The sequence below is a fragment of the Pezoporus wallicus genome, unplaced genomic scaffold (genome assembly GCF_028554395.1).
Source record: "Pezoporus wallicus isolate ANWC-B61680 ecotype Strahan unplaced genomic scaffold, APGP_CSIRO_Pwel_v1 contig_227, whole genome shotgun sequence".
NCBI classification, from domain to species: domain Eukaryota; kingdom Metazoa; phylum Chordata; class Aves; order Psittaciformes; family Psittacidae; genus Pezoporus; species Pezoporus wallicus.
In genome coordinates this window covers 2,813,093-2,837,803 of record NW_026635704.1, presented here as the reverse complement: position 1 = coordinate 2,837,803, position 24,711 = coordinate 2,813,093, and the positions used below count along the sequence as shown (strand labels likewise).

Genomic DNA, 24,711 nt, shown 5'->3' with positions numbered 1-24,711 from the left:
GGGGCCGTTCCCGCAGAGGCGGCGGCTCCCTCAGAAGCGGGGGTGATTCGGGGCTCCCGCGGCCGGGCCCCGGTGCGGTGGCGGCGCACATCCGCCCGGCAGGTGTCAGTGTGGGCTGCGGGGCCGGGCGGGAGCGCCGCCGCCCCTCCCCCCGCTCCCCCCCCCCCGCCGGCGGCCCCCGCGCCCGTCCGCCAGAGCCAGACTCTCTGCAGACAGGCGGCAGCCAGCGGAGCGGGCAGGGCGGGGGGGGAGGCGGAGAGGCTGGGGATGAGTTGGAGGCAGGCACAGTCTCAGCGCAGGGAGACAGGCTGCCGGAGACAGGCAGGGGGAGGCGGCGAGGCGCCCCGTCCGCCTCGGAGGAGGCCAGCCCCGCGCGGCAGCGAGCGGCGGGGGCCGGCGGGAGGTGAGTGCTGCCCGCCGCGGCGGGGACGGGCACGGGCGGGGGGCGCCGCGGCGGAAAGTGCCAGGGAAAGTGCCGGGAGGCCCGAGTTGGACACCTGGGAGCGTGCGGGGGGGGACTCCGCCAGCGCCCGCACTCCCTCCCGCGGCGGGGGTGCCCCAGCCCCCCACAGCCGCTGCCGGGGTCGGGCTGAGCGCGTCCCCCCGCGGTCGCCCCCCAGGTGCCTCGGCGGGAGCGGGGGGTGTTGCTGAGGGGCTGTCTGGCGGCAGTGGCCGGAGTGAGGGGCAGCGGTGACAGGTAGCGGCGTTCGGGGGGGCGGCCTGCCCGCCGGCAGCCCCGTCGCTCGCTGCCTGCCGCCGCGCCGCTGCACCCCGCGGCCGGGGCAGGAGCAGGGACCGGCAGCACGGCGGGGAGACCCACGCAGCGGAGGCGAGCGGGGTTGTGGAGCTGCGGCGGCGGGCAGGGCGCTGGGGAGCGGGGAGCGTGCGACACGTCCTCTCCGGCTGCTCACAAGTAAATACTTCCAGCCCCGTCTGACCGCTTACCTCGCCTGTCCTCGGGATTGATGCGATACACAGCGGTGGGCAGTCCCGGTGGCGGTGCGGGGTAGATCCGTATTCTAACGGAGATGGCTGCGCGGCAGACTGCGCCCGGGTCCAAGCGGGCAACTTTTACAGGGAGGAGAAGCAGCAGCCTGGCTGCCAGGCTCACCCGCAAGTGACCTACATTTAGTGAAATGCCTTCTCTAGTTGTTTGTGTTTTAAGGAAAGTTTATCAGCAGAAGTCTGTCTTTTGCCTCTCTGTACCTGACGTCTGCCTGCATTGTTTGCGTTGAATATGCGCATCCCAAATTTGTGAATGGTGTTGCCAAGTTATCCGTCATATAGGTGGGTAGGTAGTTACGCGTAGGTTTATGAGCTGATGCTTGCTGCAGACACAGGCACACCGTTGTGGGTAGGTTTAAGTTCTCTAAAGAATAAGCAGGAAACAGGCAAAATGCAAAAGTAACTTCTGTTACGAGATCTTTACTGAACATCTAGAATGATAAAGGACTTTTTTCTTTGTCGTTCAGAACCTTTTCTGAATAGCAAACAATAGTTGTGTGAGAGAACAGAAATCTGGTGAATAATTTTATACGGTACTAGAAATAGTGTTTGGTGTTAGAAAAGTTTGTAGATCTAAAACACAGGCATCTTGTTGTCAGGAAGGAGAACTCTTCAGAGGTTTGTGTGTTCTTACAGACAAAATAATCTTGTATTAAAATATTTCTGAACTGGAAAGGTGCGCCACATAACATGAAGAGTGAAACGTATGCAGCAGTGTACATCTGAGGCTAGCCGAAAAGGGAGAGAGTTTTTGCTGGTGAGAAAGCCCAAGGGGCAATTACTGGTAGACACAGATGAGGTAAGACCAGAGATGCTGCTTAAGTACAGTAATCTTCCTCTCTGGAAAGTGTCTTTTGGTTTTCATCCTTCAAGCTCTGAGTATTTTGGTTATACAAAAATTTTATTGTGCCCTCCAATTTCATTCCTATGTTAATGTTTTGATAAGTCTACTTTGTGTGATGATCCAAACTTGCTCAAATAACACATGATGGACTCACTATCGAGTAGAATTGAATAACTGTGCATGCGGTGCACACATGTATGGTTCCACTAATGAGCATATAAATATGGCTTAGTGGTGGTAAATGGAAGGGGAAGTTTCACTGGAAAACCAGTGCACTGGTGGGGAACAATCTAATCAGCATCCACTAGTCCGTATTAGCAGATGTAGTAATGGTACTGTGAGCATCTGTAGCTGTGCTGGCTTTTTAGCATCAGGTACTAAGTTACTGTTATTTGTGACGTGACCAGTGAGAGGACAACTTATATTGGAACATGTCAACTATACGCGGTTACGTATAGAAGTAAAAATACCTAATTTTATATAATCTGTGCTTATAGCAACATGTTTAATTCTGACTCCTTAGGTATGTGAAGATCATTGTTGCATGAACTTAAGGCATATCAGTATTCTCCAGTAAATTCAGATGCCTGTGCAGGCCTAAATGATGATAAATGTGTAATGCAGAATGAGCTAACAGTGTGTGACAGTATATTTCAGGCCATTGGTTTATGTTAATTGAAACATTACAGGCACTAGGCAGCATTTGACTGATGAAGTTTGAATTTCAGTCTTCAGCATCTTAGGCTTGAGAACTTGTGGAAGTAGAAGGAAACTCAGATTCAGGACTGAGGCATAGTTGTAGTGAGTTTGGTAAGATAAAACCATTGGACAGTAGAAGAATTTAGAACTAACCTGTGCATTTATTATCTTTAAGTAGTAAGATGCTGTTTTCTCTGTGTAAGACATGAAAAGATGTGTTGTTAGTTGTTAGTTTTCTGTGCACTGAAGGTACCATGTCTTTTGGGGGTGGGTGGCTGTGGGAGAGAGTCGGGGAGAGAAGTTCTCTCTCCAATTTTCTTGGCCAAAATTTAGTTCTGTTTTCCACAGTTGCCTGCAGTATCCTGTCTAGTGACTGCTGCCTTACCACCAAGAGCTAGTTGCATTTCAGTGACGCTGTCTGAAATAATTTGGAATACTTCAAGGATGTGATGTGCCAGAAAGAAGTAAATGATTGTGGAAATAATAGAGAGGTATCTTAAAAGTAATTCAACTCGATATAATCTCAAAGAGAAATAAAGTGTTGGAAAGCGCATGCATGCCCAACAGCTCTCGCATCAGCAGACATGGTTTGATGCATTTAACTTGTGAGTGGTCTTGGAAAAGTTTTTTTCTGTCAGGTTTCTAATAGTTTAAAACAGCTCCTTGCAAGTGAATTGCCAGTTACAGAACGCAGATACTTCTAGGAGTTTAGGCATGAATTTTCCTGCAGATTGGTTCTGTGGTAACCGTGAAATTCTTCAATGGCACCAAGCTAGTATCAGCTGCTCGTTAGAGGCACCGATGCCAGAACAGTGGTGCATCAGTTGCTGGGAATCCAACCCTGTAGTGAAATGATTCATACATATACATTTTCTTCTCTCAGTTGACAGCTATTTTTAAGAATAGCCGTCTTGCCTAGAAGGTTGATATCTAAGCAAAGGCAGCCTAGATAGCTAAAAATTTCTTTCCCACCAAACATAATCTTACTTTTGCCAGACTTCTAATACATACGCTAAAACATTTGAATTGAATTGATTTTAATTGATTCTTGCTGCATCTCTGGTGCTAATTGGTCATTTTAAATGGATCGTGAGTTTTTGGAACTGCTTATCAGGAAGTCGGCAAGTTTTTGCACAAACCAAGATGAGTTTGAGGTAAATGTCAGCTCAAAGCACTTTCTAATAATAATCGGTAGCAATATGTAAAGGATAGCAGATTGCCTGAGCAACTTCTTGAAATGAGTGGGATTCTCTAGGTGTACAAATCTGCAGAAATGGTCTCAGAATGAAATAATGACACATTTGTCCACTGTACCTCAACTTTTTCTATGTGCCACACAGGCAGAATATTCTAGTAAAGGAAAGATACTGATCCTTTTTTTTTCCCCATTGTGTTCTTCTGAGCATTTGATTTGAAAGAGAAATTTAAGTTATTTTAGAGAGGAGTTTTATTTGCTTACTTCTGAGACTGTCAGTTGAGTAATAGCAGCTGTAAGGGGACTGCAGTCAAAAGAATGCTTGCAGGTGAATAAGTGATGACAGCATTACAGTCTGTTCTGTATTTCATGCTGGCAAAATGTCTTTGTATTCATCATCTATATTTATTTAATATATGCATTTCAGTAGCATATGCTTTGATTTAGCATATTTGGAATATGGTAGATGTAGATGAATTTTACTAAATGCTTTTTCTTATTGTTTAGTTAAGCAGTGGAAATCTGCAAGTCCCTGTATCACCATTCATTATCACTCAGCATAATAACGGGTAAATTTAATCTCCCTGATTAAGATTATTTTGGTCACAAGAGACAAGGGAAGGAAAATGAATCATTTTCTTGATGTTGTGCTGTGCCTGTGTTGTTCATATCTGACTTTCTTTTCTCTAAAATCCTACTACAGACAGCAGCCTGACTTTTTAAACCATGTTTGGATGATCTTGCTCTACATCAAACTTCCCTTTCAGATAGGAGACAGAAATTAAGAAGAATCTAAATGCAGTTTCTCTTCTTATTGCCAATGAAGAGCTTTCCTAGATTTGAAGTAAGTTTTCTTTGTGCCAAGTGGTTGACTTTGCTAGAATAAAATCTCTCAAGGGTATGCAGAAAGTCCTCTGGTTAATATATTGGCATTCCCAGGACCCACTAAAACTTAGGCAAGTTGCCAGACACCACTTAATGAGGGTGCTGAATGTCTGGCACAAATCTGCATGAAAACCAGGAAAGAAGCTGGGGGTGGAATTGCGTGTGGTGGGGAGAGGGCTGGGAAGGCGACACATCCACACCCATAATTCATGTTTAATGTCTGCATCTTGCAGAGGAACTGATCAGAAACCCTTACCGCTGGATTTTGGAAGGTCATTGGGCACAGGAGTCTGGATACTCCGCGTCGAGGTAGCTGTGTTCTCACAGGAATACATTTCATTATGAATGTAATGTATGAGTTAGGGGGGGCTAGTTTTCGAGGAGAGTGCCAGCAGAGGATGGCAAATGTTAGTGATTTTTATGATTTATTTTCTGCTAAAACTAAAAAGCATTTGAAAATGTCATTGGACAATTTAGGGGACAATGGAAGTCAGTGATTACTAGCATCCACACACAAAGGCCGTTAAAGTTACATGGCAGGGATAAATAAACTACTGCTGTTAGAACATTTAAGCTCAGTATAAACCTGTGGTGTGTGGCTCTGCTTGATGCCACTCTGCTTATGTTTTGTGATGTGTTAAGTAGAATTGCAGGTGTGATAGACTCTCTGATGGTTAGATAACTGTTAAAAAGTATGTCATAGGCTAAGCTGAGGCATTTTTCCATTAAAGTGCCATTATAAACAGAATACATTGTTTTGTGTTGAATCAAATATTTAGTCTTAAAGGTTGAAACTGATAAAGCAAACTTAGTTGTATCTGAACTGAACATTATTTCGGACATTTAAAGCACAAACCTTTTCATCATTTTCCCCAGGTTTTAGTCTTTCCCCTACCCAGCCAAAAAAGCATTAGTCCTATGTAAATAAATTTATAAACAAACATTCTGTTGGTAGGCTTGACTGAAAATATTTTTTAAAATCCTAAATAATTCTCCTAGGAGGGAGGATTTTTTGTGCATGGCTGAATTGGAAATGTGCATGCTTGTTACTTGCTTTTCAGTATAAGTTTCAGTTATGTATTTTACAGTTTTGGGGAACTATTCCTCTCAAGAGGAATTTTACTCATTAGAATACTGGCAGCTACTTGATGTGTACTTTTTGGTGGGACAAAATTGTAATCCAGATGCTCCTATATGATTTTGTTTGGTTTCACTGAGATGATAAATGAAAATATTAAAGTCATTTGACTTTAATGATGGTTGTAGTGGAAAAAAGGGCGAGTGTGTTTTGACAGTTGTAAGGGGACCTTTGCAAAGTTTTATCTGTGTTGACACTCACTCCTAGGTGTCTACAGGACAGGGAAAACAAGTGGTGAGAGTAGTGGGCATCGTACCCACATTTTTAAGCTAGCATGTGTTTAGGATTTGTTCGAAAAAGCAGAACAGTATCTCCTAGGAAAGTTCCTCTACTCAAATGCTGCACATGAGAATGAAGTGGGTTGTTGAAGTGTCTGTAGGAATTTCATTTTGTTTCCATCTCCTAGTGCTCTTGATTTCTTCCATGCTAAACACTCCAGTACCCTTTTTGTTGAAAACTGGTAAGAAATCTGCTTCTGAAAAAAAGCCATAGTCACAATATTGAACTTGCTATTGCTTGTAAAAGACACATTTGGAGATTTCTGTTCTTCTTGTATTTAGTTTAATTTTGTTTCTGTGTTCTGAAATTGTAAAAGATTTGTTTTTTTTACATGTTTGTATGATAAGTACCTTGAGGTTTGAATGATTCTGTCATAATCTTTGACCACTGAATGTATTTAAGTTGTGATTTTAGAAGACAATACTGAATTCTGTTGGAGTTTCTGTTAGAATGAACGTTAATGCTTAATGAAGTAAAATCTAGAATCGCTCCCATGTTGAGGGAAGACTGGAAAACAGTGTTTTCTTCTGGATAAACCCTGATATTTACTCAGAATTCTAAAATAAGTGTTGACTCATCTGCTAGTGTTATCTGGCATTTGCCAGTATAAGGCTACTGTGCTTCGTCTTTAATTTTCAGCATCCAGTACTTGCAAGCATCTTCAAACAGTGCTCTATTTTTTGAACTCAACTTTCACTCTTCTTGATTTCAAAGATTATTAGAAGGAAAAAGTGTGATTTTTTTTTTTTTTTTTTAAATTATCTCTTTATGCTGTGTAGCTGAGCCTATTATTTTGGTTTCTCATACCTGGTAACCTACTTGTTCTCCGTTTCATAGAGGGAAAGGAGGGGGCAGTCTGTGACTAAGATATGAAGCAATCTCTTTAACAACCTCCTTCTTCCACTGAGACTTTCATGAAATTTTTACTGTGTGTTAATTAAGAGTGATCCATTATTACTTTGGACTTGTAAACACCTTTAAACATTCCATTAGGTGTTAATGACACATGAAGCAAGAATTACTATGAATTTGTTAGTCCTCTATCTAGTAGGGATGCACTTTATGTAATTGCCTAAATGTAGCAGTGTTTCTTAACTGTTGGGGGTAAATGGTATTGCTTCATTTTTTGCTTTTGCTTAACCATTAGTTACTGAGTGAAGTGATGCTAATTCATAGAGCATATTTTGGCCTGTATTATATAGAATTTCAACTGGATGTTTGCCGTGGTTTGCTTGGGATTTTCATCAGACAAAGGTGAGTTGCCTGCCTTCTACCCTGTGGGTCAGAGTGGAGGAGCGTAGCAGAAGGTATGGGAGAGAAGATGTGAGGAACGCTTATAAATAGCCTAACTTAATCTCCATAGCTGTTGAACTGGCATCTTCTGCGAAATACCAAATTGGAGTGTGTTCTTCTTTTTATAAGTTCACCTTAATGGATGACTGGTTTTGTAGGTTTTGCTTAACTGGTGTTAAGCAAAATGAAATGGAGTGTTTGTAAAAGTACGTGCAGATAAAACACAGCACTCCTAAATTAAAGATTGCACCTGGTCATACAAAAGCTAGACTTGGCCTGACTGATAGCCTCCATTGGCCAGTGCAGCTCATGTGTAGGTGTTTTGTTTCACAAAAGCTTTGTGTTGACTATGATTTCTCACCAAACTTGTATGGGTAGTGGAAGTGAATATTTCAACCAAGGATGTTTTCCATATGTGTGATCCTTTCGCATTCCTCTTACTGTTTTAATAGCCTTCATAATAGGTTTCTAGAAACAGCACATTTGAGATGAATTTTTTTGCAAGTACCCAGTTTTCACTTAAAATGGCTTAAATTTAGAGTTACCCTTATTTAATTGGGAAGCCTAACATGCGATCCATCTATCCAATCAAAGCAGCTTGCACAGTGTTGAATACAGGTAGTGTTTGGTGCCTGCTTTCATATAGCTTATAATAATATTTTTTTTAAAGCTGCCATCTGTTGATGAACAGAAATATTGCCAGTGTTTGTCAAATGTGTGCTTTATCTGACCTGTTCTACTTAGCACCTTATGGCAAAGCTTTCTCATCAAAGCATTTTACAAATATCTTTATTCTTACAGCGCCTTATTAGATTGATAGCAACAGTGGTATCACTTTTTAGTATAGGGATTAATGTCCCAAGGATTAGGGAGATAAACATCTCTTTAGTTGCAAGAGGAGGCCACCTACAGTGGGCACAGGGATGAGGATTCTAACCCACAGCTGTAGGTGAACATTACTGTTCTGACCTAATGATCCTTGCAGCCTTTTGATGAAAATGACTGGAATAGTATAAAGATTCTACAATAGAAAGCTCCAGTAATCTATGACAACAGGGTTGGAACTAGATGATCTTAAGGTGCTTTCCAACCCTAACCATTCTATGGTTCTCTGCAGGTTGGTCTTTTTTTCCTAGGTGGTGGCTGGGCAAGTAGCTAAATTTCAGGGAAAAAGTATCATAGTGCTGATGTGTGTTAGTGATGATAATGCATAGTAATGAGTTAAGAAGCATTTAGTTCATGAGTCTTTTTGATTTTGTTTGAAATTACCTAAAAACATAGCAAACCAAGAGGAATTAAAAGAAATATAGAGAGGAAGAAGAGGGCCTCTATGGATTGTAGAGTGGGAGTTAGTGGTGTAGGATATTCTGAAAGTGTCTTTTGAAAGGAGTTCTTCAGTTGAATATGCAACCATCAACAGTCTGTCTTTTCCCATTCCTTTTTTTCCCCTGGTTGTTGTTAGAGGTTGGAGATAAAAGCCTTTAATCATGTCTACATGGGGACACCAAAGCAAATCACTTGAAGTGTTGAGTCAAGATGTATATGTTAAAGTATGTTAAACTAGTGTGTGAATGCTGTGTTGAATGTGGAGCAGCCTTATATATTTAGCTTGAATCAATCAATGGTAATTTTACATTTGAATGAGAACATTATTCAGAACACAAGTTAAATTACAGTGATCTAAACCCGTCTGTATATAAATGAGAGACTCTTGTCTTAGGTGTTTACCATGCTTTAACTTCAGTGCCTTATACCCTACCTGATTGATCTCAACTGTCCTCCATGTCCCTTGCTATTGATCAGTTTTCATGGTGCTGCTCTTAAGAGGCATCTTAGATGGAGCTAGTTGCAAACTTTCAAGTGAACGTAATTTAGTCAGGAAATGGGAGTTCATTGAACTTGGGATGTTTCATTGCAAATGATTTAGATGTGACAGACTCGCTGAAATCAGATAAGGAACAGCCTGTCTTTGATTCCTGGTGAACTGTGATTTGGCCAGAGGCCTAGTGTTTTCAGGGTCCTCGGCATGGAGCTGGACTGCCAAGGATTGCACTTTGTGACCAGGGACACTGTGTTTCTAGGAACATCTGGTTTCCTTGAACGGCCTGCATGAGAAGTCTTCTGCAGTCTGATGAAATCCCTGTAGATCACCTCAGATTTGGGGGCCTGGAATGATCTTCTCTATCTGCATATTGAAACTGTTAGTCCACTGAAGAGTAGAACTGAGGGGAAAAAAAAAATCTGTTCTATTTGACAGTTGTAAAACTGAGGCCTTCAGTTGGTAGAAAATGAGATTTTTTTTTGCGTTTCTCTTCTTTGAGGTTAATTAATAACATTGGAAAATTATCTTGCAGCCCAGAAACTGGCTAGGTCTGATCTGAGCTGTGTTTCATTATGCTTTCATTCATGACAATGAATATCTCTTTTCCCCTTTCTTTTCAATCTGAAGTTCACCTGAAGGAGTATCTTGGGGGAGCCAAAGCCTCTGTTGCCAGAAGGCTTTAATTTGCCCTGTCATGTCAGCCCTGACCACAGAGGTGTGCAAGTTGCACTTCCCTATGTCTTGCATAGGAAAATTTACATAAAAGCAAGATTATAGTGAAGCTTTTATATTCCAGCAGGTTAAAGTGAATGGTGGAGCCTATATTCTTCAGGGTTCTGCGAAAGAAGTGAGATAATTGTCATCTTTTTGCTGGTTTTGTCCAGCTGAACTTTTCTCCCAGGACAGTTGTATTACAGAGAAAAGGAACTGTCCAGTTAAAGTACTTGCAAATGCAGTGTACATAGCTGGAAATTCTGTTCTATCTATGCCCTTTTTTACGTGACCCTTTCAAAACTGAGATTTTTACCTGGACGTTCCTGTTGAGGTCCATGATGTGATGGAGGTAGGGATTATATTATTTCTTTAAAGAGGAAAAGGATACCTGTGTCTTTTTATTTATAAACATTCTATTATATAGGATGATTCAAAGATTGTTTTATTCTCCCTATAAGAAAAACCTTCTGAACTTTCAATTGGTCAAGAAGATAAAGCCACGCTAAAAGCTCTGACTGAAAGCTTGGGAACAGATCTGATACCAAAACCACAGTTGTCCTTCTAGAAAATGAAGAGAGAAATGAGTTACGATATATTAGCTGCTGTACATTTAGCTGATGCTTCCAAGATGTTTGCATACTTGTTATGTTTATGGCCACTGCAGTGGAGGCAGATAAATTTTAGTAACTTAAGTATTTCCCTGCCTCGTGAATGTACAGAATTCCTAATATATTTCTGGGGTCAGAGGTGCTTGTTTTTGAAATGGAGAAGTTTTGTCACAGGCTTATGAGAGTTGTGACTTTTTTAGTTTACATGGTATAATAGATACTAGAGACAAGAGAAAATATATAGTAAGTCATCATCCTGGGCGCTGGATTCTTAGGTTTGGATGAAGAGGACTAAAATTCTTATTGGATCCTAAGGATATTCTCTTTGCGCAGGGTAAAAACATCGAAAGAATACTTTTTTCCTGTTTCTGAGCTTAGTGTTTGGAATATAACATAGTCCCCTTGTATGTGAGAGATTCTCAGGTGTCTCTGGCACCTACCAAAAGACAAATGCTGCATGCAACTGATTCTTATCATCTCCCATAGATTTCTGCTAGCTTTCCTGTTGCTTCTGTAGCTAGACTTCTCTCTCTTTCTTTCATCGGTAGTTCTTTAGGTGCAGACATTTCAGAGACATCATGTCTCTGTAATGTCTAAGTGGTTTCCTCTTCTTTCCTTTCCTCTTCCAACCCAATCAAGAAATTCCAGATGGAAGCTCTTCGGTGTCAGTAACAGCTGCACAGCAGATAATGTTTTGCATCCTTAGAGCTGTAATAGCTGTAACTCCATATACGTACTAATGATATACATTTATGTTAAGGATTTTCTTAAGTTTCTTCAAGGCTCTTCTAATCACCCTTGATAAAGCATTTCTGTACCTGGTTAGAAGTAGCTTCTTTCAACAGAAAGAATTTGAGATATTCTGTTGTACACTTGAATTTGAGGAAGTCTGAATATTTCAGAGTCCTCTGTTGTGATTCAAAAAATGTGCTCCTTTCTTTCTTCTCTGAGGTTTATAATAAGGTGTCAGCAGTGATCTAGTCCATCTGGGAACTTGCATCAATGCTTGGGAAAGCCATATGTGTCTGCCTCAAACAAGGCTATAGAAAAGCGTTCCACTAGCAACCAAGATGTCATCCATCTGCTAGACAATCCTGTAGCTAGTTAGCTTAATGACGTATTTATTTGACTAGATGTTTCTGCATAGCAGGCTCCAGCTTTCCTCCCTGTTCAAATTAATACCAAAATGTCCGTGCTCTGGAGAAAAAAAACCCTGCCCATTCTGGAGAATGTCAGGAAGTTTGTGGCTCGATGGGTTTGATCTATTTATCTACTCCAGGATGTTGCACTCCCAAATTCTGAGTGAGCACATTGTTAGGAGATTGCTCCAGCCTTCCTGTGCGGGGAGCCCTGTCCATGCAGTGCAGGTGTCTGGGTGGCACAGGGATCAACAGACTAGACGCAAGACCTGGGTGACCTTAGATGCATGTAGAAATCCAGTCATGCTGTTACTACTTTAGGGTATTATATGCAGTTGTGTGAGGATTTCCTCCTGCAGCAGTCAGAGATCGAATTGTCATATAAACATTTTTCCCAGCTACATGGAATAAACCAGGTGATTATTTCACTTAGTGGCTTTAAGAGAAATGTTTATTCAAGGTTAAGATGTTCACAGTCTTCAGTATGCATGTTCTATATATTTGTATTCTCAGATGGCCCTGCAAAGTCAGAGCTCCGGCAAAAATGTACTGTGGGAAGAGGAGCCCTGTAAACTTCAGATACTGTTTGTTCTCACTGTGGTAGTGAAAAGCACATCAGGACTGACTCGTCGATATTTTTTTCTCCAGATGCTCTATCATTTCTTTGTGGTCCACATAGGCCAAGTCACTGCTGCAGATTCTAGGCTGATTTCTAATCTGTCTGTGAGTCAGAGTTGAGTTGAGAAGGAGGCAAAACAACAGGAGAAATGCAAATCTAGATGAATAAAATGTTTTATGCTAATGGCAATTGCATTAATCTGTGTTGAGGTAATCTGGTGAATTTAATGTGGAAAAATGCATATGTTTATTCAGACAAACCCACTATACAGTCGGGTCCATCAGTAAATCTTCATTCGTATCTTGCAAGGGAGTTTGCGTGCACAGTGGGAATTGAGAGTTTTTTCTAAATACAGCTGTTTGTATTGACTGGAGCCAACATGGTTCTATTAAGTTTGGTAAATTTTACCTGACAGTCATTGTTTAAAAATGTGTGGACATGAAACAAAAAACAATGCTTAGTGAACTTCCAAGAAAAAATTAATCTGTGTGGGCCCTAAATAGGGCACAGAAAAAAAATTGTTTCTTGGCTGTACACTAGAGGCCTCTCTTCTTACAGGTGTGAATGGGGTTTTTTGTGTGTGGGCATAGTAGCAGCTCTAAGATGAAAAAGTACGTAAAAATAAAATCGGGACAATTCCATGGAGCAGTGTAGAGTTGGTGAAGCAAAACAGAGATCTGAAAGGTGAACTGTACTCACTCTTGCTTCATCTGCTAGTAAGATAATCATAGAATAATTCAGGTCAGAAGGAACTTTCTGGAGTTCATCTAGTCCAACCAGCAGTAATAGGCCCAGGGCTTTTCTGAGGAAATCATTTTGAAACTAGAAATTTGTTATTTCAATCTTCATTGTCAAAACTCAGGTTTTTTGTTTGTTTTTTTTTTTTTTTCCCGGATGCTTTGAGTTGCTTGTGTTTGGACAGAAGCGCAGTAAAGGTCAAGGGGAAGAAAATAAAGTATGAAAAAAGAGGACCTTAATTCTAAAGATTCTGAGTAAGTGCCAAAAAAGAGCAGAGTTGACATGAACTCTTAGTGCAAGTGGGAGTTGCCATCTCGTGAGTAGCTGGAAGCTGTTGCATCTGTTTAAAGTAATCAACATTGGTTTATTTCCTTGAGATGTTCTCTTCTAAGTGTTGTCTGTACAATTAATAAAGAGTCTCGAAGTTTACTTTCTGAGAAGGGAAGCAGCTGCTAAGAATGTGTCTGGTTTTGTTTGTATTCCTTTTGCCACAGGGCTACTGTCTATTGTTAAATAAAACACAATCAAAGAATCTGTTCCAAGTCGTCTTATAAGAACATAGAAGACCTCTTAGAGGTAACTTCAATGGGTCAGAGTACATTGAGTAAGCTTTTAGTGACAAAGGGATTTTACATCTTGCTGGAAAGCTTCCTGTATGAAAACTTGATTGTTTTAAAACAGAATGATAAAAGTATTTTTGCACTTTTCCACGAAAATTGCATTCATAGTGGATCAGTGCATTCTGTAGTCTTGATGATACCATGCAAAATAAATGAAAAAATAATTTAGACTGAAAAGTTATAATGTTACGAAATATTGTAAAATTCCTACTTTATAAAATGCCTATTTCAGCTTCTATTTCATGATTAGTGTCAGCAAAATGAGACTTTACTAGAAATATTTGCGTCGGATCTTCTGATGGAAGAGATCCACAGGACTATGTCCAACAAGAAGAACTGAAAACTTCTTGTTTGGGAGCTTTGTTTTGTATTATTTAGTTACATTTATTTGTTTGGGGGTTGGTGTTTTTTGTTTGGCGTTTTTTTTTTTTTTGTCGTTGTTTTGGTTTGTTTTTTAAGCTCCTTTACTTTGCATTTCCACTGCAAATTTGGAACTTGATTAGGGAGATTACTAAAACTCTGTTGTTCTGAGGCCTCATTCTGTTGTTGTTTTATTCTTCTTCATGTTGGTTTCACTGTGTAAAGGTGCATATTATTATATAGAAGATGACTTATCTTCCTGATTGGCCTAAGCTATTAAATACAGATTGTCAGACTTGATAGCTAGCAATATTAATCTTCTTTTCTTCATTTCTTACATATACAGACACTATGCAAGATCCTAATTTTTTGTGTGGGTTTTTTCTCTCCTACTGCCTATTTTCCCAGTTTTGTTTACGTGCTGTTAGTCCTATATAGTTCCACTGTTCCTACAAATGGAAGAAGAGTTATACAGAAACCTAATCATTTTGGACCCATTTTATGTGTCTGTTCACTTTAAATTGAGGCTAATAATAAACTGAGATTATTAATTTGCTTCTGAAGAGCATAATTGGCTATATCAAGTCTTTTCCCATTAGCCAAGTGTTTTCCTTCTTCTAGCACCTCATATGTGTTGATGCATATATGATTTTCCTGTCATTAAGTGTTCTTGTCCAGTTATGCAGAAGTGTTGTGTTACAAAAGATTACGTGCTTGACTTCTGCTGAAGTAATTAACATAAAATTGGACTGTCTTCTCTGATTTAGTTTATGTGTACTAAGATAGCTTTGTAACATATGCTGACTGAAGAATAAAGGGGATACAGGATGTTGGTACATCTTCCTGGAGTAATTTGTGGAATGCTGTTGCTTGGGTCTCACAGTGATAGTTTGTCTTTGTACTTGGATATTAAAAATAGTTAAAAAAAAAACCCCAAACAACAAAAGGGATGCATACAAATATTTGACTTTGAAAAGCCCTTGTGCTTAATGCTGAGTGTTTTCCATTTGGCACTATTTTGTGTTGTTATAATCTTTATGCTACCTAAGTTACAAGAAAAAGGCTTAGAAAATAAAGGAAAAAGAGGAATGTCTTTGATTCTCACCTTGGAAATTTCTTCTGTGAGCTTGAATGTGCAGTAGGCTTGAATGATATAAGAGCCAACAGGTTATTTCAACATTAGTCAATGTGGGCTAGACATTGAATATACAGTTAGGGATGCACACAGTGTCTTAACTCCAGTAGTGGAACAACCTATAGTCAGTTATCAAGATGCAGTCTGACCCACTAGAAATGGTAAGCAATACGAAAACACTCACTTTGTTTTTAAGTACTCGCACTTTAGGTCTGCCAAGCAATTAGCCACCTTTTTGCTTTCTGTTTATCTGTCTGATTGCTGACAGTTTCTTTTCGTTCAAGGTTTTTCATATCAAAGTAAATTACATGCACATCACTTTTACAGTCAAAACCTTATGTGCTGCTGGATAAACAAGTCATGTTGTAATCCGATATGTCTGTTTTCACCAAAACTATGTCAGAATGTAAACCCACCAGACTGATAAAAGTGGCAGGAGTATCATTGCGCAATCTCCTGTGCACTGTTTTGTGCCTGTGCTGTGAGCACTGTATTCTCTGTGTGGTGTCAAATTGTCCTGCAAAGAGCTGACCATGAAATACTAATTTTTTTTTGCATTTTTTTTAACTAAGCACAGTAGTTGAGAACTTATTAGCTTGTCTGAAAACGTCATTTTGTCTGTTAATGTTCAATAAATTAAAAATTATAGCTGTTTTTTATCTTATTTTTAGATAGCCTATAAAAGGTAAATAGTACAAATACAGTGCACCCGTATAATTGAAAGTTACAGAAAAACAGGTTAGAGCAATATGGATAACTCAAAACCCAAACGTGCTTATAATGCATCTAAATACATCAGTTAGCTTTACAAACATGTTTTCCTTGGTCTGGAGCCTTTAAAATGAAGGTAACATATAGGAAACTTGAAAGTTCATGATTGTTTGAAATCCAGTATGAACTAGAGCAAGGACTTAAAAAAAAGGCAAACGAAACAGCCCGACATGAAGTATATATTGCAGAGGCTTGTAATAACTTTGTAAAAAAAAATCAGTTATTCTTTTTCTTCTCTTTGCATGAGCAGCTGTTAGATTCGTGACATCTCAAGTGTTCAAGGAAGGAACAAGCCTCCATTTCCTGTGTTATTTTACGTCCTCATGCTCCATACGTTATTTAATTAAACTGGCTGGTGTAGAGGGCCATCTGCCACCCAGAACCACCAGGATGACTTCTAGGCCTTCTTGTTGCTATTTTTATTCTTCCTCTAACTGCTGTTCAGACTGTTTTTCCATTTCCACAAACTCTGGGAATTTTAGCGAAGTAAGAGTTTCCTGGGTGCCAGGTCTGGACTTGACTTTGTGAGTATTCAAGTAGCCTTCTTGAGTTGGGTCACTTTGGACTCTGTGGCATGTAGAGCTCATGTCAGCCTCTAATACAAGAGACCTTGCCAAGGTGGCAGAGAAGTGGCAGACTTTGCCACCTGTCTGCCACCAACTTTGCTCTCAGTTTCATTGAAGGCTGCAAGGGGGACACACACAAGTTTCAGGGGGACAGTCCCGTGTATTTCACTGGAAGACATTAGTCTGGTCCTGTGGTTTGGATTCTGTATTTAAGAGAAAAACCATCCAACCCAGAACAACCAGAAGTCCCCAACAGCCTCTTCCTGACCCAAACTTCAAGTTGTCATGAAAACAGGGAAAGCAGAAGAGGTAGAAATGTGTCTATAAACCAACACGCAGTGGTGTGTTTTTGTTCATCACTGCTTTTCTAGGTTTTTTAGTTTAATGTTTTATAAAACCTGGTGTTCTTCCCTCCCCAGTTCTGCTCAACTTACTGGATGGTTGGGCATAAATTAAGTATTTCCTATATGTGGTTTTTGGGAAAGCACATTTACTGGTCCCAACTCTGCAGGAGTCCTGTACTGCTGTTGATGGCTGGCTGTGCTCACTGTTCACAAGCGAGATTATAACCAAGAAAATATGTTGACTGCTCTCTAGACAGATTCTTCTTTTATACCTAAGTCTGTGTTCATAGCAGAAAGTGTGGGATATACTCCAATTTGTACTTCTGCTCATGGCTGTGAGGGAAAACTTCTTCATGTTTTAAGCTATTACATGTTGTGTCTGTGCAAGTGTAGGTCCTCTTGATGTGAGGAAGGTTACTGAACACATTGAAATTTGCTTCCCATAAAGTGTTGGGAATGCTTACCTTGGTATTTTATGTTTTGGGGTGTATGTAAGGGGAAAACAAAGTCTGCTTTAAGTTAAGGTTAGTAGACTGCATGGAAGGATCCCAGCAGCTAGAAAGTCTTTTGAATGTGGCTCTTTGGAAGAGAAGTGGTAGCAAAATGATTTTAGCAGTGTGCACAAATTTTTGGTGATTTTCTTATATTTGTTATGCCAGATACAGAAAAAGATGGTTAGTAGAAAAAGACTTTGAGTAGAAAAGATTCTTCTTTTCTAAAACCAGGACCACAAGGGTATTAATACAGTGTGATAATACTGCTTACTACTTATGCTTAAGAATCAGTGTATTTTGAGCATCTAAGAGCTTTGTTTCATTGTTAGGGATCAAAAATTGCAATGTCAAATGCTGACATTTTTCAATTTTTATATGATGCTTACAATGTATTATCAAAGATACTGAGAAATGCGCTCTCTTTTAGCTGAAGTAAATAAATAACTAAATAAATCTTATCGAAGTCTTAGTATGAAATGATGACTGAAAACAACCCAGGCAACTGTGACCTTCCGTCATGGTGTGTAGGGCTCAAACTGTGTTTGGAAGTAAATATGGAAACTTAATCTATTCAGATGTTTCTTTTCCTTTATCAGTGTTTAATGCAAACAAAATGATTAGTTTAGACGTCATAGGGGTTACTTTGCCACATCTTAAAAATAACCTGTGAGATAGAATTAAAACATAGTATTTAAATAGGAGAGTCCAAGATAATTAAGAGGATTTAAATTTGAGAAATGGGTGCCTGATGCTTTGACTGAGTGAGGAGCTGTTCCAACACAGGGATGCAGGCAACAATGCTTGTATCCCTGAAAACGCAAGCTTGACAAAAATGCCTGTTGTTCAAGAGAACTGCTTCCAGTTTGCTGAACACCTTCCCCACATGTCCCTCAGTATGGCATACTGAGGAGGTTATTTGTACATCGATGTTCTTTTCTTCTCTTCCCTACTTGCCATTCCTTCTCCACTTTGTTTTGCTGCCAGTGAGCTATTCTGGTTTCCTGCAGACTGAGCTAACGAGAGCTAATAGTGGCACTTTCAGGTAGCTTATTGCTATCTGTTCTTGCAACAAAATAAATGTTCTGACTAAATACTGTGCATTTTATGAGGCATGCCATGAAGGGGGAAAGATTGCACCTGAGGTTGGGGTTTTGGGTAAAGCTGCTTTCCCAAAGTTGATGTAAGCATGTATTTAGAGAGGCAAGGTGATGAAAAGGAAGATGATGACTGTGTGGTGGGGGGGTGTATGTGCATGGATATATAGATTATATATAAAGGAAAAAATCAATCACATGGGTCTTTAAAATGAAGTGACTAATGATAACTGACTAAATTCTTTGGAGTATTTCGTGCACAGTTACTGGTGAGTCTCCTTCCCTCTGTCCTTTTCTGTTCTCCTATGTTGAATGAACACCACTAGGGTGGGAAAAATGCTTTGTGTAGACTGGTGTTTCAATCTATGGCTCGCCTAAACTTGAAGATGGTTGGAAAGAGGGAGCAGGTTACATTGCTCCCTTCCAAGGAGCTGTGTGCTTTTTGTCTGGATACATGAGAGCAGTTACATAGTGAAGAATCTGAGTCTGGGACCATAAAGAGGGTATCCACAGTATTTTGTTATGTTGGTCTACTGTGTGGTTTGGGTTATTTTAATACAAAAAAACTTGAAGAGAAAAATAATGTAAGGAAATCGATGTAATCCTAAGGAACTTGTTGGTTTTATGAAAAACTAAACTGCATATTGTCAGGCTTTCCCAGTGATGACTTGTGGATATATAAGAACCTTGTGAGTTACACCTTCTTGGGTGTGACTCATATGCATTATGTTTATTGCTGACATGCTTACATCACATAGTCAAAAAAATATGACTAGGTGTCCATTCACTTTCTCACACAATATGAGGCTTGACCTAATTTCTGGGAGCGTGTTCCTTTTTTTTCCTGCATTGCTGCATGGGATATTTCAGTAGCTACCTGCTGTGTTCCTTCGAGTTCCATTTCTGTGGTAATACAAATTCATTGCACTATGATGTTTTCTGGGGTGTTTCTGTCATACCCTAAAATACCTCTAATACGTAAAATCCACTTTACTGCAGCATACATTCATAGCATACTCTGCTTCTGAGTGGCCAATGTAGTAGCACACTGTACAAAAGCCAAGTACAGCAGCAGATCTTGTGTATGGTGGTCTGGGCCTTGAATCCTTCAGTTTCTACCAGGTGGATGTGATCTTTTAGAAATACCCAGTCTCCTTGTGTTAGATTGCCATTGTTCTGGTGACAGCTGGAGCCAGGAGATACTCTTTATTTCCTGGCTATAGACAAGGCCAGTCTGGTGAACTTTTGATATTGAATGTGACATTTTGCTTACAGTTAAAGCGTTTTGTAGAAGTGGAAACTGTTGTCTTGACAACTAAACTGGCTAATAATAGATAACTAAAGAAACCATGAGTCCAAGTGTATCATAATTCTTAAAAATTCAAACTTACCCTTGAGTTTCGGAGCTGATCTCAAGACAAGTGTGTTTGTGTTTTAGATCTGTAGCATGAAGAGCTCAGACTTCACTGTGACACAGTAGTTTTACAACAGAGTTCATCTCTATCTATTTTAGATGTTTTGGGTTTTTTTCTGTAATAAAATGTGTTTTCTGTGTTAGTTTTCTGAAAAGGTGACTGTTTATTTGCACTGCAATGGGTTTTCCTTACATTACAATAATTTAAGATTTCAGGCATGTGTTGCAGTTTGATTGGGAATTATCATGTCAATACGACATACTATGTGTACTTCAGAAGAACCCTGCCTTTTGCTTGGAGAGCCAAGTAATAGATTCATTGGGATTTCTTCCACTAGAAGATTAATAATGTCCTTTTGCTCCTCCACTTACTCCCTTAACCATTTAAAAAGGTGAATTTCCAATATGATTTGGTTTGTGGTTGAGAGTTAATAGAAGTAGTGGCATGTAATCTGACAGTTGATAGCACTGGAAAAAACTGTTTTCTCCTTCATCCATTTAGTTTTTACTATTTAACTTCATATATTTCAGTGGGCCCATTCTAGTTCTGTTTGAGATGAAAGGTACATACTCAGTGTTTATTAGGTAGCACTTAGTGTACAGTGGCAAGTGCTTATACACTACAGCAATATGAACAATATTCAAACTTTAATGAAATAGAATATTAAACTTTTATCTATGTTTCCCCCCTTGTTTCCCCCCCTCTTTTCTTCCCACCTTTTCTCCCCTTCCACCCCTCCCTTTTTTTCCCCCGAGAAGAGGCAGACAGCTCCCCAGCATTTCTGCTGTGTTAATACTTCTTCCCAGCATAGCTTGTGAATAAACCTCAAAACATGGAACTTAAATTCTGATCCTCGTTCTGAGGAGAAACAGCAGTTCTGGCTGTCCTGGGTTCAGCAGTAGCTGTCAGCAGGAGACGGAGCAGGTCAAAGCTCCCATGCCGGTCAGTAGTGGGATCGCGCCTGTGAATAGCCACTGCAGCATACCCTGGGCAACACAGAGATGCAGGTTCCATGTATACATATCTATATATGATGTATATAGGTATATACATACACACACATCAGATGCATGTATGTACATATATATACACATATACACCTGTCATTATCTCAACCCTTCGTGCCCCCCATTTGGCTCCAAAAGGAACTGTCGTGGTTTAAGCCCAGCCATAAATCAGAACCACACAGTCTCTGTCTTACTCCTCCCCCTTCCCCCACCCCCGCTCCCAGAGGGATGGGGAAGAGAATTGAAAGAATGTAACTCCCACGGGTTGAGATAAGAACAGTCCAGTAACTAAGGTATAACACAAACCACTGCTGCTACCACCAACAATGATAATGATAAGGGAAATAACAAGGGAAGAGAATACAACCGCTCACCACCTGTCGCCTGATACCCAGCCCGCCCCGACCAGTGATCTAACCCTTCCAGGTAACTGCCCCCAGTTCTACATCCTGGGCATGACGTGCTGTGGTATGGAATACCTCTTTGGTTAGTCTGGGTCAGGTGTCCTCTCTCTGCTTCCTCACAGCTTCCCCCTCTTCCCTGGCAGAGCATGAGACTCAGAAGGTCCTTGGTCAGAGTAAACATTACTGATAAACAACTAAAAACATCGGTGTTATCAGGGATGTTCCCAGGCTGAGAGTCAAAACCACAGCACTGCAGCAACTACTCAGAAGGAGAAAAATGACTGCTACTGCTGAACCCAGGACACTGGCTCAGCATTAGGTTGTTCCACTGGGATAAAGTGCTTTAGAGGAGCATGAAGAATTTGTATCAGAAATTACATATAAATGTCATGTTCAGTTATGGCACAGAAAACCAGGAAGAGTCTGAGTTATCTCCAGAACGATTCTGGAGCGGAGAGAAAGAGCTGCTAAACAACAGTGAAGACATCCTCTATAGTCAGGGCCTCTGTGGGACTGCATTTTGGAGTGGGAGTTAGTGTAAATGAGTTTGGACAAGCTCACTTATTGTGGTTCCATCTGTGGTTTTAAAAGAGTTTTAACAGTGGGATCTATTTTTTTAAGTATTTATGAAAGAACATTGTATTTAAAATCACATATGCTGGTAACATGACTACTGGAACTGTGAAAGATCTGCTTGGACAGAGGCCCTTTTATTACAGAATGCCTTTTTTCAGATATATGTTGTTCCTCTACCACGTAACGCTGGAGATGATTGGGGTGTGATCTGACACACTACCGGTGTTTGCCTCAGACTAGAAGCCCCCTTGCTGTCCATTCCTGTTTTCATTCTGTTGCCTTCTACAGGAGGTGTCTTGAATATCTGATTTATGCCTTGGATGCATCTGGTAACCCCTTTGTGGTTTGCTCTGCTGAAGCTTGAAGGGAAGACTCTTTGGTAAAACTGCTGATAACCAGAGAAGTATCCCAAAGGCATGCTGGTGTCAATTTTCTAATCTATAGCAATGTGAATAATCACTGCAGATTATTTTACATAAAATTGCAGAGATGGGAGGTGCTTTGGGGGTTTGCTACTCAGACTGTGATGTCCTCTCATTTAAAGTCATGGTAGAAAGGTAACAGTTTTCCTCATATTGTCTTGAAATGTGTATCTTAAATTTGGCAATGTTAATGAAGAGAAAGCAAGTAGTCAAGACTATTAAGCTGATGATAACAGGTAGAGGTTTTCTTTTACTTCTGGAGGATAACCTTAAGGTTACATACTCCCCCTGTCTCTTACACCTTGAAGTGTTAGACTTCTGTCAGTTGCTCTTGCTTTTCACTGTATGGACATTGGCATTTCTGTTACTTCTGAGATGGAGTTGGAGCTCTGTCCTTTGGCTGCCTTCTTTGAACACTGACTGCCATGCTGAGAATCTCTCTTGAGAAAGTCTTATGGGAGAGATTCCTCTCAAATTTGGGTTTAATCAGGAAAGAAGAGAGTTGTGTGTTTGCCTGTTCTTCTCTTTGAATGGCTGCAAAACGGGACAGCCTTCCACAGAAGTTAGAGGAACTGTCTCTATCTTGAATAGAACTTTTCATCTTTGTTTTTTATAGGTGACTGTTTTTTGGACTGTCATGATACGTAAGACCTTAGTGTCTTAAAAAAGATAACTAAGTTGTATGGAAAGAGAACTTAAGTCTTCTGGTTTATGCTTAGTTCTTTAGTTTGTATGACTTCACGACTAGTATCAATCATGTTTGAGAGAATGCTTTTCAGATAAAAAGTGGTTATAATAATAACCTGCATAAAACACTTTCTAGTGATCTTCAGGAGCAAAAAAATGCAAAAAAGTAACACTATATTAAATATAAATCAGTATAAAGTGAAAATATGTGCTCAAATTATAGCAGACTGAGCATCTGTAGCTGAGGTTGTCTGTTAGGCAAGGCTATTTCAGTTGTTTGTAACATTCTCAAAATGTGGGCCACTGGAGCTGAAATTTTCCCACTGATTACCAGCTTTGGACTGATTCTTTTGGGTTGGAAAGTATTTCAGATGCAACAAATCAGGTGAAGTACTTCTGAGCATGAATTTAGGAAAGAAAATGGTCAGTCTTGTCTTAGTGAGAAGATCTTGCCCGTTTGCTACAGTCCCTCTTAGAGGGAAGACCTGAAAGCTGGTGGTTGACCATTGCTGGAGCTGTGCTTTAAAGTGGGTTCCTGAAAGGGTCTGGTTTTAGGCTAACCCTCCAAGTGGGAATAGGAAGGGAGTTACTGTTAATGTGGATCTTTCCAGCTGTCCAGTTTGATTGCAGCCCTGCAAGCAGTTGTGGAGGCTGTGAATGGTGTGGCCAGTTGGGATAGAAATCTCTCAAGCGATCTGTGCTGCTGAAGCCAGTCTTCCATCTAGCAGTGGTACCATATTATGTTTTACTCGGTAGCATCTTGTTTAAGAGAATAACCTTTGCTTAAGTGATGATTTATTGATAAGTTGAATCTCACCTTCAGCGCTTTGGGAGCACTTATGTATGTGTTCTGTGATCTTGGTCTGCCCCAGATGTATGTGAGTACAGAGCACTCATTTATTTGGGGAAAATGCCTCTCCAGGGGTCCTAAGTCCTGTCTGCATGTAAAAAACTGCAGGAGGTAGTAGGAGGAATTTATAAGAAAAATAACAAGAAAAAAAAAAAACTATTTAGAAACAAGGAGCCTCTGTAAATGACCCAGTATGGGACCAGTATTGTAAAAATGGTTGTTTAATTGTGTCAGCAACTGGAAGTAGCTGGATTTGAGAGGGAGTCGAGGGAAGGGTGATGTGGGTGAATGGGTGATGTGAAGAATAACTATAGCACAATAACTTTCCCCACCATATTGCATGACAGTAATGGATGGTATTTTTTTTTATAACTGACTTAAAAACAGATGGAAAAAAATCCCCTTTGGCTGGAGTTGATCTACATGGTGTTGGTCATTGACTTCAGTCATGCCAGGCTTCCATGTAGCTCCTTTAGGCTGCAGCTGATAGATACATAACTAACTTCTAACTCTCTTCCTCCTATGCAATTTGTCAGCATTACACTGCAAGTTCTTGTGATAGAAATGTAGACTGACAGTGGGGCCTGAAGACCTGCAGAATCTGGAAATCCCTGGATTTCTGTTGTTTAACAGGGGAAATGACTAGGCTAGTAGAATTATTTCTACTTTAAGCCATCAGGCTAAATGCAGAAATACACATTGCCTGAGAGTTAGGCCAACAAAGAAGAAAAAGCCCAAACAGGTTGCTGTAAAGTTAGCCAGTAACCTGTGCAATCACTCCCAGTAAATAACAACAACATATGCTGTCATATAAAAAGTGGAAATGGATCTGGAATGGCTGGTTAAAGCAGACTTCTGTCCATCTGTCACACAGACTGATGTAGTAGTAGCTCGTAGTTCTCATGTTTAGTAAGGGTGGCCCCATCAAAATGTCAATAAATATTGTTAGGAATATAGAGGACCCACGTGGTTTTGGATGGATCAGAGC

The 24,711-nt window shown here is 40.3% G+C and overlaps 1 protein-coding gene across 2 annotated transcripts in view; it reads left to right on the top strand.

Moving 5' to 3' along the window:
* The first annotated feature begins 241 nt into the window (after positions 1-241).
* LDLRAD4 (low density lipoprotein receptor class A domain containing 4) overlaps positions 242-24,711 on the top strand; it is a 282,359-nt gene continuing 257,889 nt past the window's right edge. Inside the window, exon 1 of one of the 2 annotated variants that reach the window (XM_057397410.1) lies at positions 242-403. The gene's annotated coding sequence lies outside the window, so the exon portion shown is untranslated. The remainder of the gene's footprint in view (positions 404-24,711) is intronic. The other variant, XM_057397409.1, reaches the window with a different exon arrangement.